General features: G+C 35.9%; 1 protein-coding gene and 1 pseudogene across 3 annotated transcripts in view; one reads left to right on the top strand and one right to left on the bottom strand.

Moving 5' to 3' along the window:
- Positions 1-12233, bottom strand: part of GRM1 (glutamate metabotropic receptor 1) — a 276789-nt gene that overhangs the window by 172598 nt on the left and 91958 nt on the right. The gene's annotated exons all lie outside the window — the stretch shown is intronic.
- LOC118705419 lies at positions 76-779 on the top strand (annotated as a pseudogene).

Genomic DNA, 12233 nt, shown 5'->3' with positions numbered 1-12233 from the left:
AGTGCAATTATCCTCAGTTGCTCACCCTGCCTGCCTCTCCAGCCCCAGCATGTTCCTTCCAGACACATTCAAGCCATGTGGAAATTGTCTTTCCAGCAGGGTAGAGGGGGTGCACTACTGTCTGACAAGCTGGTCTGAAAATGTGATGTTCTGAATCATGGATATTCAGACTATCATACTAGGTGAGCCAAAATGATCCTTCCAAGGTTAATCAGGAAAGGGAACATTTTGGATAACCCAGTAGCAGTTAAAATTTTCTTTGATGCCAATGACAGTGCACTAAAAGATGAGAATCCCAAGCAGCACACCCCACTGGATGAGTATGTGGCAAATTTAAAGAGCATGGTGCAGTACCTGAAACCCCCATACCTCTGAGAGCAGAATCCTTCTCATCATGCTGCCCCCTCTCTGTGAGGCAGCTTAGGAGAAGGCGTGCTTCATGCAAGGTTGCAAGTTAAATCACCTGAATTTGGTCGTTGATGAATACACTAGCACCTGATTACAGGTAGCCCCAGACTATGGGACTGATATGCTTGACCTGCAGGCCCTAATGCAAGAGGGTAATCAGGACTTTTCATCTTGTCAGATAGATTACATTTATCACCAAAGGGAAATGAGTTTTTGTTCTCGGGTCTCTGGCTATTGGTAGAGAAGAAAGCTCCTTCCTGCCACTGCTGCTCCCTTACCGGCACAGCAGAAGCAAAGCCAGAGCTGCCTTCTCAGAGATGGAGACCATTAGGCACAGAAAAGGAAAGCTGTTACTTTACGGAACAAGATAACACTCATGCATCAAAACCCCAAGATAACTGATCAAAGAATATGTCTTCATCAAGCTTAAACCTTTGCTCATGACCCTGGAACAATAAACACTGACATTTGCTACCAAGATTAATGAAAGCATTATAATTTTTCAAGGAGGCTTGGTACCCAGGTATGTTGTTTTGATATTAAATATGATTGATGGATGCAGGTGTCACCAGTGTCACAGCTACAAAGTACATCTGGAGCAGCTTGTGGATTATAAATGGAGAAAGAAAGAAAAAACAAAATAAATTATCCTCATCTTTTTTTGCCATTTGGAACAACATGGATAGACCTTGAGAATATTATGCTAAGTGAAATAAGTCGGTTAGTAAAGGCTAAGAACCATATGATTTCACTCATATGTAGGTTATAAAACTGAAACTAATTTACACAAACAGCAGTGTGGTGGTTGTGAGAGGGAAGAAGGTGAGGGGAGAAGTAGGTCCTAATATATGGGGACTGGAAAAGACTTGACTTTGGGTAGTAGATACATGATGCAATATACAGGCCTTGTAACATGGAAAACCATATCTAAAATCTATAATATATGAACATGTTGACCAGTGTCACCCCAGTGAAATTCATTTTATAAAATAACCCTCAGTTTTTGAGAAGAGAAAATGGTGTAATTCTTTTCTTGGTCTAAATGCTCCCCAGCAGATTTTTTTTATAATTTTATATTTCATAACCTTTGGGTTTTAAGTGTGTCATCATGTTGAGGTTATTTCTAGTTAAACCAGGATTATGTCTCTTCAGCCATTATAACTAGAGCTCATCAGAATTATAGTTATAATTATAATTTTTTAAATTATTGAAAGTGAGTTTTTACTCAAAAGTCAATTTTGCTTCAAGTCACATATTAAGATAGTACTCTTTTTTAAGATAATTCTATAGCTAGAGTTCAGTTTATTTAAAAAACAATCAGGCTGTGGGCTAGAAAAAATAAACCATAAAAAGCTTATAAAGGTACTATGAAGAAAACCAATTCTAATAAACTTTACATTCATGACATTGGAATTCTACAGTCCATTTTTTATATAAAAAAATTGAAATTATTAAAGTTTCAAAACCCATAGGACAGGATGTGAGGGCGATCTGGCTGCGACATCTGTCACCCCATTGATCGCCAGGGTTGATTCGGCTGATCTGGCTGGCTAGGCGGGTGTCCCCCTCTTCCCTCACCGATCCATGTGCGTCCCTCCCGAAGCTGCGCGCTCGGTCGAAGAGGACGACTTTCCCCCAAGAGGAGAGGACCGGTCTTCGGTCAAGGGTATAGGAGTAGCTGCGCTCCCCTGCTAGAACCTCCAAACAAGCTCTCAAAACCCATAGGACAAAAACCAGTCAGTTATTTCTTAAAATAGAAGTAGAAAAAAACTCATCAATTGATATCACCCCATACAATTTTTATTTCACATTTATCTCCCTAAGTGATCTAATATATAATTTGTTTTGTGTGTAAAAGTATATATAATATATGATGATCTCAGAATCAGTGAGGACTATTTTCCTCTTTTGCACGATCAATGAAAATAGACAAAAGCTGCCGAAAAAGGTTTGGCTCAGTGGATAGAGCATCGGTCTGCGGACTATAGGGTCCCAGGTTTGATTCTGGTCAAGGGCATGTGCATTGGCTGCGGGCACATCCCCAGTAGCGGATGTGCAGGGGGCAGCTGGTCGATGTTTCTCTCTCATCGATGTTTCTAGTTCTCTATCCCTCTTCCTTCCTCTCTGTAGAAAATCAATAAAATATATTTAAAAAAAGAAAAGACAAAAGCTTAGTTTTACCCTTTCATCATCAATGAAAATAAAGTAATATGTAATTAGAAAGTTTGATGCCTAATATGAGCAAAAACAAAATCTAATAAAGCCCTTATAGAAGTTGGTCCTGTAATGAAAAAAAAAAATCAAAAAAACAAAACAAAACAAAACAAAAAACAAAAAACAAAAAAATCCACACAGTTAAAATAGAATTCTGGATAAAATGGATATGACTTAAATAATACAAAATGTAAATAAATTTTTATGAAGATTTCTAAAAACTCTAGAAAGAAAAGGAATAGAGACTAGGAAAACTGAAGACTTGAGTTCTAATTCTGGACATGCTACCCACTTGTACAAATTAAAAAATGGGTACCTTGTCCTTCAATTTCCTCTCATGTAAATAAATAAGCAGAATGTTCAATCTATAGACACTATATAAAAACCAGCCCATTCCTTCTTCAAATGTTTAAGTGATATTACCAAGGTCATCTCTCTGCAAGCCCAGCCTTGCAATGCCCTGGATAACCGGTGCATTTCTAACAGTGAGGTCTGAAATTAGTCTTACTGCCTTAGGTCTAGATTGTGGTCCCAGGATTAGTCCTAAGAACAAATGTGCAAATGAGAGTGCTGAGTTTATTTTCTTCAACACACTATATTTTCCCAATTTGTATAACTGTAATTCTTCAGTAGTTTGTAGTCTGATACTTTACTTATATCTGAAAATAGATTACTAAGAGTTTTTAGTATTTAGGTTTGGACCAGTGTCTATTTCTTATAAAATCCTCTTCCAATGTATTATACTCAACACCCCACTTTCATTCCTGTACCTCTAGCTTAGACTAGAATCCTTCTTTAGGTGGACTGAGAGCTTTGAATTAAAATCACAGGGTTACCTCTTACTCAGCTTCACCTTGAGCAATGCCAGTAGAAGTTGTTTGGAATAAAGCAGGGGAAGGTTGGTCTGGAACAGACAGTCCCAAACATGAATGCATTAAAACAACATCTGCATAAATATTTGGTATCCAAACAAGCATGACCTTTAAAAGAGCAGATTATCCACTGGACAGCAAAAGAGACCATCAACAAAACAACAAGAAAGCCAATGCATGGAAGAACATATTTGCCAAATGTTATTTCCAATAAGGGGTTAGTCTCCAAAATTTATAAGAAACACATACAACTAAACAAAAGGAAGATAAACAATCCAATAAGAAAATGGGCAAAGGACCTAAATAGACACTTCTCAAAATATAACATACAGAAGGCCAAGAGACAAGTAAAAAGATGCTCAAAGTCACTAATCATCTGAGAGATGCAAATCAAAACAACAATAAGGTACCATCTCACACCTGTCAGAATGGCTATCATCAACAAATCAACAAACTACAAGCACTGACAAGGATGTGGAGAAAAAGGAACCCTCATGCACTGCTGATAGGAATGCAGGCTGATTCAGCTACTATGGAAAACAGTATGGAATTTCCTCAAAAAGTTAAAAATGGAACTCCCATTTGACCCACTAATCCCATTTCTAGGAATATATCCCAAGAAATTAGAAACACCAATCAGAAAGGACAAATGCATCCTTATATTCATAGCAGCACAATTCACCACAGCTAAGATTTGGTAACAGCCTAAGTGCCCATCAGCAGATGAGTGGATTAAAAAACAGTGGTACATCTACACAGTGGAATGCTATGCTGCTATAAAAAAGAAGGACCTTTTACCATTTGCAACAGCATGGATGGAACTGGAGAGCATTATGCTAAGAGAAATAAGCCAGTCAGAGAAAAAGAAATATCACATGATCTCACTCATTTGTGGACTATGATGAACAACATAGACTGATGAACAAAAATGGATCCAAAAACAGAGAAGAACTGAACAGACTGTCAAATCTCAAAGGGAAGGTCAGCGGGAGTAGAGGGAGATGTAAGAGATCAATCAAAGGATGTGTATGCATGTATATTAGCATAACCAATGGACATGGACACTGAGGCAGTGGCAGCTTGACCTGGGAGGATGGAATTGGCCATGGAGGGGTCGATGGGGGGGGGGGGGGGTTGGAGACATATGTAATACTTTAAACAATTAAAAAATAAAATAAAAAAGGCACATTATTTTTCTTATATACAAGAAGTAGATAATTAGGTTCAATATCAACAAGGATTAGTCATCTTGGTAGTATTTACTAAATCTTGGTATGATACAGTGAGAATGATACTTTACCTCTGTGGTCTTACTCCCAAAAACATGTAATTCCAGTCAAATCATGAGAAGAAAACAGCAGGAATGTTATTCAACAATCCTAGTTGAATAGCATTCTACAAAATACCTGACTGGTACTCCTCAAAGCTGTCAAGGTCATCACATATAAAGAAAGTCTGAGAAACTGTCACAGCCTAGAGGAGACTAAGGAGACATGACAGCTAAGTGTAATGTGTGTATCCTAGAACAGAAAATGGATATTATCATAGCTAAAAACTTTAAAAATACAAATAAAATACGGATGTTGGTTAATAGTAACGTGTCAATATTGATTCATTAATCATAACAAAATGTGAGACACTAAATGCTGGGTAGTGGGAACTGTACTATTAACAAATTTTCAGTAAATCTGTTCTAAAAACTGTTCTAAAAAGTAAAGTATCAATATATCAAAATAATACCCAAAAGGGAAGAATTCTATAAAAAATAAATTATTGTCTATGACCTGTAAAGAATAATACTTACATAACTATGAGAAAGTGGTCTTTCAAAGTTATTTTTCTTGGCTATAATTTTGCTTTAAAATGTATTTACAAGACAAGGATTAGAAATGGCCAAGCTGAAATTGTAACATATGTATATAATATTTAATGAGCAAGTGAAAAAAAATCCAGTGAAGGCAAAGATCCAATTTAAGTAATGACAACTGATAAAATGATGAGATTAATGTTACAAAAATGTCACTCATAAGTTATCTGGCTCAGAATAGCTCCAAATATGTCAATATTAAATTTTAATATACTAAAAAATTTCAGAAACAGAAATTTAGGAACAGCACACCTATAAAAAATAAAGACATTGGGTTTTATAGAAAATAAAAGAGAACCAAATTTAAGAACACATTTTAATAGTATCCTAGAGGAAGAAAAATGAAATTTAACGTGTGCAAACTACTTGCAGAACATATCAAGCAGAAAGAGAATCTAAAATTTTTAAGATTAAAAAGTAACTCAGCCTTGTTCTATTCTAGCTGCTATGAGTTGTCAGAGAAAGACACAGTGGGAATACTAATACATGTCAGCTCTTGTGACTCCGCTGGGTTGGGACTAGGAAATCATATGTTGGAACAATGGTCTAAAGGTCAGACACAGAAGGCTCCCTTATTTGGTTGCTTCCTGTCTTTGTGCTGCATTTGGAAATTTACAGACTTGAGGCCAAATACATAATGCTTCAGGAATAAAAGAAAGCTCAGAGCCCATTAGTAATGTGACTAAAATTTTTGCTAATATGTTGTGTCTTAATGGCATGCGGGAGAATTCTGTTCAGTATTTAAATTCCATTACCTTCATTCAAGGTTGCAGTAGCCCTGATGGTGGGTACTAGTATTGTGCTTCTCTATAAAATGGTTGCAGAACTTCCTCAAGGTCTTTTAGCATGAGTGGCGAAGCTGGAGCCAGAATTCAAGTATTTCCAACTCTTATGGCTACTAATCAAAAACTATTCTATTAGAGCAGTTATTTGATCTAATTTAATAGTCAATTTAGAAAAATTAGTTAAAAGATATAATTATGTCCTCTAAAACTTACTAAATCAATTAATTATTTTGGCATATAATATATACAATTTCCTTATTGCTTAGAAAACATGAAAGAACTATATTTAATTTATCTTAAAGGAAAACTTATAGATATTTTTTTCTTTCAAATATTTTTGAGCTATTTATTCTAGAGGAGATAGAAGCAAGTGATTTAAACCAAAAATTAAGTAAGTCAGGATCTCTAAGTTTTTAATACTGACTTCCTCACCCCCATTGACAAGATAAGCCCCATGGGGAGGCATTAAAACTATAACTATTTTCTTTAATCTTCAAAATGGAGGCAGGCCTATTGATCCATCAATTCTTAAAAAAAAACAAAAAAACAATGACAACATAGCATGACTTAAAACCATGCAGACCAATAAATCTTCTAATACAGCAATCTCTTCCTGCTCCTGTTAGGTGGTTCTAAAGTTTCTGATTGACTACTTCTAGTTAAAAGATCCTCACTGACTTAAGAAAAATCAATTATATTGCTGAATAGATCCTCACAATTGCCAACATTTATTGACTGTTTCTGTCTGTCAGGTACTAAACTGGCCAGGATTATTTAATGTCAAATATGTACTGAATACCTACTAAATTCTAGACACTGTTATAGGTGTACTAGGGATTCAGCAATGAGCTAAATAGAGGCCCTAGACTTATTATGCTTCTATTTTATCATTTAATCAACAGAATACGTACAAAATGGGTATTATATTTGGTAAAATTATTTGTCTTCCTTTCATAAAAGCAGAGGAGGGTTAGAGGTATTTTCCAAAGCCACAAAGCTATTATAACATACTAGAGGCTAAATGCACAAAATTCATGCAAGGGCTCGGCCCTCACATCCATGGCTACCTGCCTTGACCTTTGAAGCCTCAGCTTTGTCTAGAAGGCTGTCTGAAAGATTGTACGGAAGGATGTCCAAAAGGATGTCCAGAAGGTCATTTGGCTATCCAGTCTCATTAGCATATTATGCTTTTATTATTATAGACTAGAGACCCAGTGGATAAAATTCGTGTACTTGGGGAAGTCCCTCTGCTCATCCTGCACCCTCTTGCAGTCTGGGAACCCTTGGGGGATGTCCAACTGCTGGCTTAGGGCATCCTTAGTGCTGCTATGAAGGCAGGAGAGGCTCCTGCCACTGCCACTGCGCTCACCAGCTGTGAGTCTAGCTTCCGGCTGAGCAGCGCTTCCCTTGTGGGAGTTCACTGACCACCAGGGGGTAGATCCTGTATTAAGTGTCTGCCCCCTGGTGGTCAGTGCACATCATAGTGACCAGTTGTTCTGCCGTTTGGTTGATTTGCATATTAGCCTTTTGTTATATAGGACGTGTGTGCATAAACATTCCAGCATGTTCTGTTAAATGTAACAGTATATTTTCAAATCCCAATATAACTTATTATCTTTAGGGGAGACATTAGGCATTTCTTATCCCACTAGGAGGATAAACCCTTTTATTTGTTAGTTTCCTTGCAATATGAAATAAAGTTTATAATAAAGTTTTCAAATAAGGATTTGAAAATTCCAGTTTGTGATATTCTTTTTTTATTTCAATGAGCCAGAAGAGGGTATTTTGGATTTATGATAAATTTTGGATAAATTCTGCATTTATTCTTATGTGTATTGTATTTTACTATTTACCATTTTGAAGAAAAATCAACTTCTATAAAGTAAACCAACTTCTATAAAGTAAAATGCTTCTGTTTTTAATATACTGCTCCTCAAGTTTCTTGGATAATATAATAAATCTAACCAAGAAACATCACCTATCTTTATATATAAAAGGCTAACATGCAAAGTGTCATCTCCGGAGTTCAACTAGGAGACTGGGAGTTTGATTACTCATTATGATGTGCACTGACCACCAGAGGGTGTTGCAGAATGAAAGAAGGCCCCAGCCAGGAGCCAGCAGCCAGGGAAGGAAGGCCCTGGCTGGCAGCCAGAAGGCCCTGATTGGGCCCTACCTGGGCATGAATTTCATGCACCTCTAGTATAGGCAAATAGAGATAGACTTTCCTAAAGCTTTTTGAATGGATGACATCCAGAGAAAATTAGAGGTTATAATAAATATCTGCTACAAATCTCAGAAAATGAAATTTAGGTACTTATGTCTTTTAATGGTGCCATTGCAAAAGCTTCACCATGATTCCTCAATAGTTTTAAAAACAAGGCCATAAAATAAATACAAGCCAAATTCTTATTTTTTAAAAAGTAAATTACAAATGCAAGTACTGTAGTTCTGTTTTCATATCTGCAATAGACAGCCACTAAAATCATTCTGCATTCTGGTATTCAATCTCTTATGCATGCACCTTCCCTCATGCCAATAAACCTAGTGATATGTTTCTAATGACAAAAGCAATGGGACATCACTTCCATGATTATATTATAAATAAACCACGACCTCTCCCTCTCTGTCTCTCTCCCTTCCTCCCCTACCTTGCCTTGCTCTCTCTCTTTCTCTCTCTCTCTCTCTCTCTCTCTCTCTCTCTCTCTCTCTCTCTCTCTCTCTTTCTCTCTCTCTCTTTCTCTCTCTCTCTCTCTCTCTCTCTCTCTCTCTCTCTCTCTCTCTCTCCCTCCCTCCCTCCCTCCCTCCCTCCCTCCCTCCCTCCTCCATCTCTTTCCCTCTTTTCCTCTTTCTATATTGCTCTAGAGAAGTCAGATGTCTTATGAGCTATCCATATGGAAGGCCCATGTGGCAATAAGTTATCATCAGCAAGAACGTGATCTGGCAACAGCAAATTGAGTGAGTTCAAAAGCAGATTCTCCCCAAGTCCAGCCTTGAGGTTACAAGATCTCAGATACATGAAAACTATTTGCATTTTACAAGTCTTTCTTTGCAGAACATCTGGCTCAGCAAACACCTTTCTCTCTTCACAGAAAACTCAAGACACAAAGCCTTGGGGATACAATTATAAGCATCTCTAACCCTGAAACATACTTAATGAACTCAAGAGTATCCTTTTAAAACTATAAGCAAGCTTCATTAAGTGATTTCATAACAATACTAAAATTTCTCAATAAGATGCAGTGAAATTCCCAAAATCAATAAATTGTTTTAATTATTCTTTTCAAATTATAAAAGAAAGCTTCTTTTAAAAGACACAGAGGTAGAAAAGGTGAGTCAGCTAGGCTGCCTGGGCTCAGAAAAGGAGTTACAGAGGCAAAAGAAGGGCACTTGGAGCTTCGGAAAAGAAAGGCAGAGAAGCAAAGGAGAAAGGGAAAAGCATGAGCTTACTTGCAAAGAGAGAAAGAATGTGCCTAACAATTTTAATATTCTACTTTATGTTGGCAAAACATGCATGCAAGCTGCTCTTCTGTACTTTGTTAATGAGACCATTTTGCAATTCCAGCTCCCTTGAGTTTTTAGTAAGCCTTCAATTCCCATAGCCACTGACTAGAGTGCATTTTAATTACTATACGATGTGCTTCATTTGCTAAGCAAAAAAGAGAAAATATACCTGTTTATCTCTTCCTTAGAGATGAATGCCAAACCCAGAAGCCCTTTAGGTCATACTTTCTAGTTACTGATGCACTTAAATGAGGGCATGGGTAATTTTTTAGGGCAATCTTTGGTTTGTTCTGATATTAGGAGTTGAAAGAATTGAAGAGAGTATAAGTAAATAACTTCTCCAATGATTGATTTACCCAGGGTATTAGCTATTGTATAATCTGTGAAAGGATGACCATTACACAAGAGAAATAAAGTTAAGAATTTTCATTTATAATAGCATCAAAAAATGAAATAATTAAAAATAAATTTAACAAAATAATTGCAATGCATGTACACCAAAAATGTTATTCACAGATATTAAGGAAGATTTAAATGGACAGACATCCCATTTATGGACTTAAATATTTCATATTGTTAAATAGCAATACTCCATAAAAGGATCTAGAGATTAAATGCAATGCCTATCAAAACACCAACTGCCTTTTTTAGGCAGAAATTTACAAACTAATCTTGAAATTCATATGGAAATTCAAGGGATCCAAATAACCAGAACAATATAACCAATAGAAAGGTAGGATGATTCAAACTTTCCTATTTCAAAAGTTACTAAAAAACTGCCATAATTACAACAGTGTGGTACATAAGGCTAGAGATTTAAATCAGTTCAAAATTGAGAGTTAAAAATTAAACCTTTATATTTATGTTCAATTGGTCTCTTACAACAATGCCAAAACAGTTACTTATGAAAAAGATAGTCCTTTCAATAAATAATGCTGGAATAATTGTATTTCTACATGAAAAAGGAAAAAGTTAAGCCCTTACTTCATCCCCTATACAAAATTAAGTCAAACTGAGTCAGCAATCTAACTGTAAAAGATAAAACTATGAAACTCTTAGAAAAGAAACATGGGTGTAAATGCTCATGACCCTGGATTACACGGTTTCTCAAAAACACAGAGTAAAATATAAAATAAATGGAATGCTAAAAATAATCAATTAAGCAAGTTGATAGGAAAGTAATATATATGTATATATATGTATGTATGTATATATGTGTGTGTGTGTGTGTGTGTGTGTGTGTGTGTATAAAATGCAAATTGGGCCAGGATGCCATAATGGGTCACAAAAGAAGAGGGGGAGGTTGCATGTGCAGGTGAGGCCCTGAGCAGATACAGACAGGGACAGGGGGACTAGCCCGCACCTCCACAGCGGAGCGCAGGCTGGGATTACAAAATCCGCACTATAAACTGGTACACCTAGTAAAACTTCAGCAGAAATGTTTATGCCCTTGGAGTGGATACAGCTATACAGCTATTTTTGATAGAACATGAAGAGTATAAACTGTAAAATAAAAAATTGATAACTGGATTTTTGAAGTTTAAAACATTGCATCTTCTAAAAATACTATGAACAAAACTGAATCTTGAGACACATACTGAGAGAAAATATATGGATACATATACAGAGGCAAAAGTAGGTTTATAGTTGTGAGTACATGAAACACAAAGATTATTCTTGTATTATTTATTATGACATTATTTTATTATTATTATTATTATTATTAAGCTATTTTGCCCATCCTTGTATATTATAAATGAATTTGGCCCAGAATTATAAAGGACTTTTACTACTTCATAATAAGACAAGCAACCTAATAATAAAATGGACATAGATGTATACAAAGGATTTACCCCCAAAAAAGTAAAGTGGCAAATAAGCACATAAAAAAATTCAAGATTATTAGTCAGTAGAAAAAGGCAAATTAAAAACACAAAGTGATGCCTCCAAACACCCAGTAGAATACCTAAAAGTAAAAAGACTCACAATACTATCTTGGTAAAGATGTGGAGGAATTAAAACTTGCATACGCGGCTGGTGCTACTGCAAAACTATATAGTCACTTTGAAAAATAGTCCAGCAGATTCTTATAAAGTTGAACTTATAATGTTAAATATACAATACCCTGTGGTGCTTAATCTCACCTCTAGAAATTTCTTAAAGAAAATTAAATATATATCCATGCAAAGACTTATACATGATTTTCCATGCCATGGAATACTATTCAACAATAAAGAAGCTACTGATACATACAATAGCATAGATGTGTCTTGAAAGCATTTCTCCAATTTAATTTAAAAAAAAAAGAAGCTCAGACATAAAAGACTACATTCTACATGATTCTCTATGTATGAAATTCTAGAAAAGGCAAAAGTGTAATAATAACAAAAAGCAAATCACAGGTTGCCTATGGCCAGAGGTTGGAGAGGAGTGATTGCCAAGGGCACTAGGGAACATTGTGCAATGATGGAAATGTTCTATATGAGGATTTTTCTGCCTCTCTATATAGTTACCAAAACTCATCAAGTTGCATACTTAAAATTGGTGGATTTCCATAAGGCTGAATTAAAAGCACATACAAAT

The sequence above is a fragment of the Pipistrellus kuhlii genome, unplaced genomic scaffold, assembly GCF_014108245.1.
Source record: "Pipistrellus kuhlii isolate mPipKuh1 unplaced genomic scaffold, mPipKuh1.p scaffold_m20_p_5, whole genome shotgun sequence".
NCBI classification, from domain to species: domain Eukaryota; kingdom Metazoa; phylum Chordata; class Mammalia; order Chiroptera; family Vespertilionidae; genus Pipistrellus; species Pipistrellus kuhlii.
The sequence above is the reverse complement of the archived record's forward strand: the minus strand, read 5'-3'. Positions and strand labels throughout refer to the sequence as shown.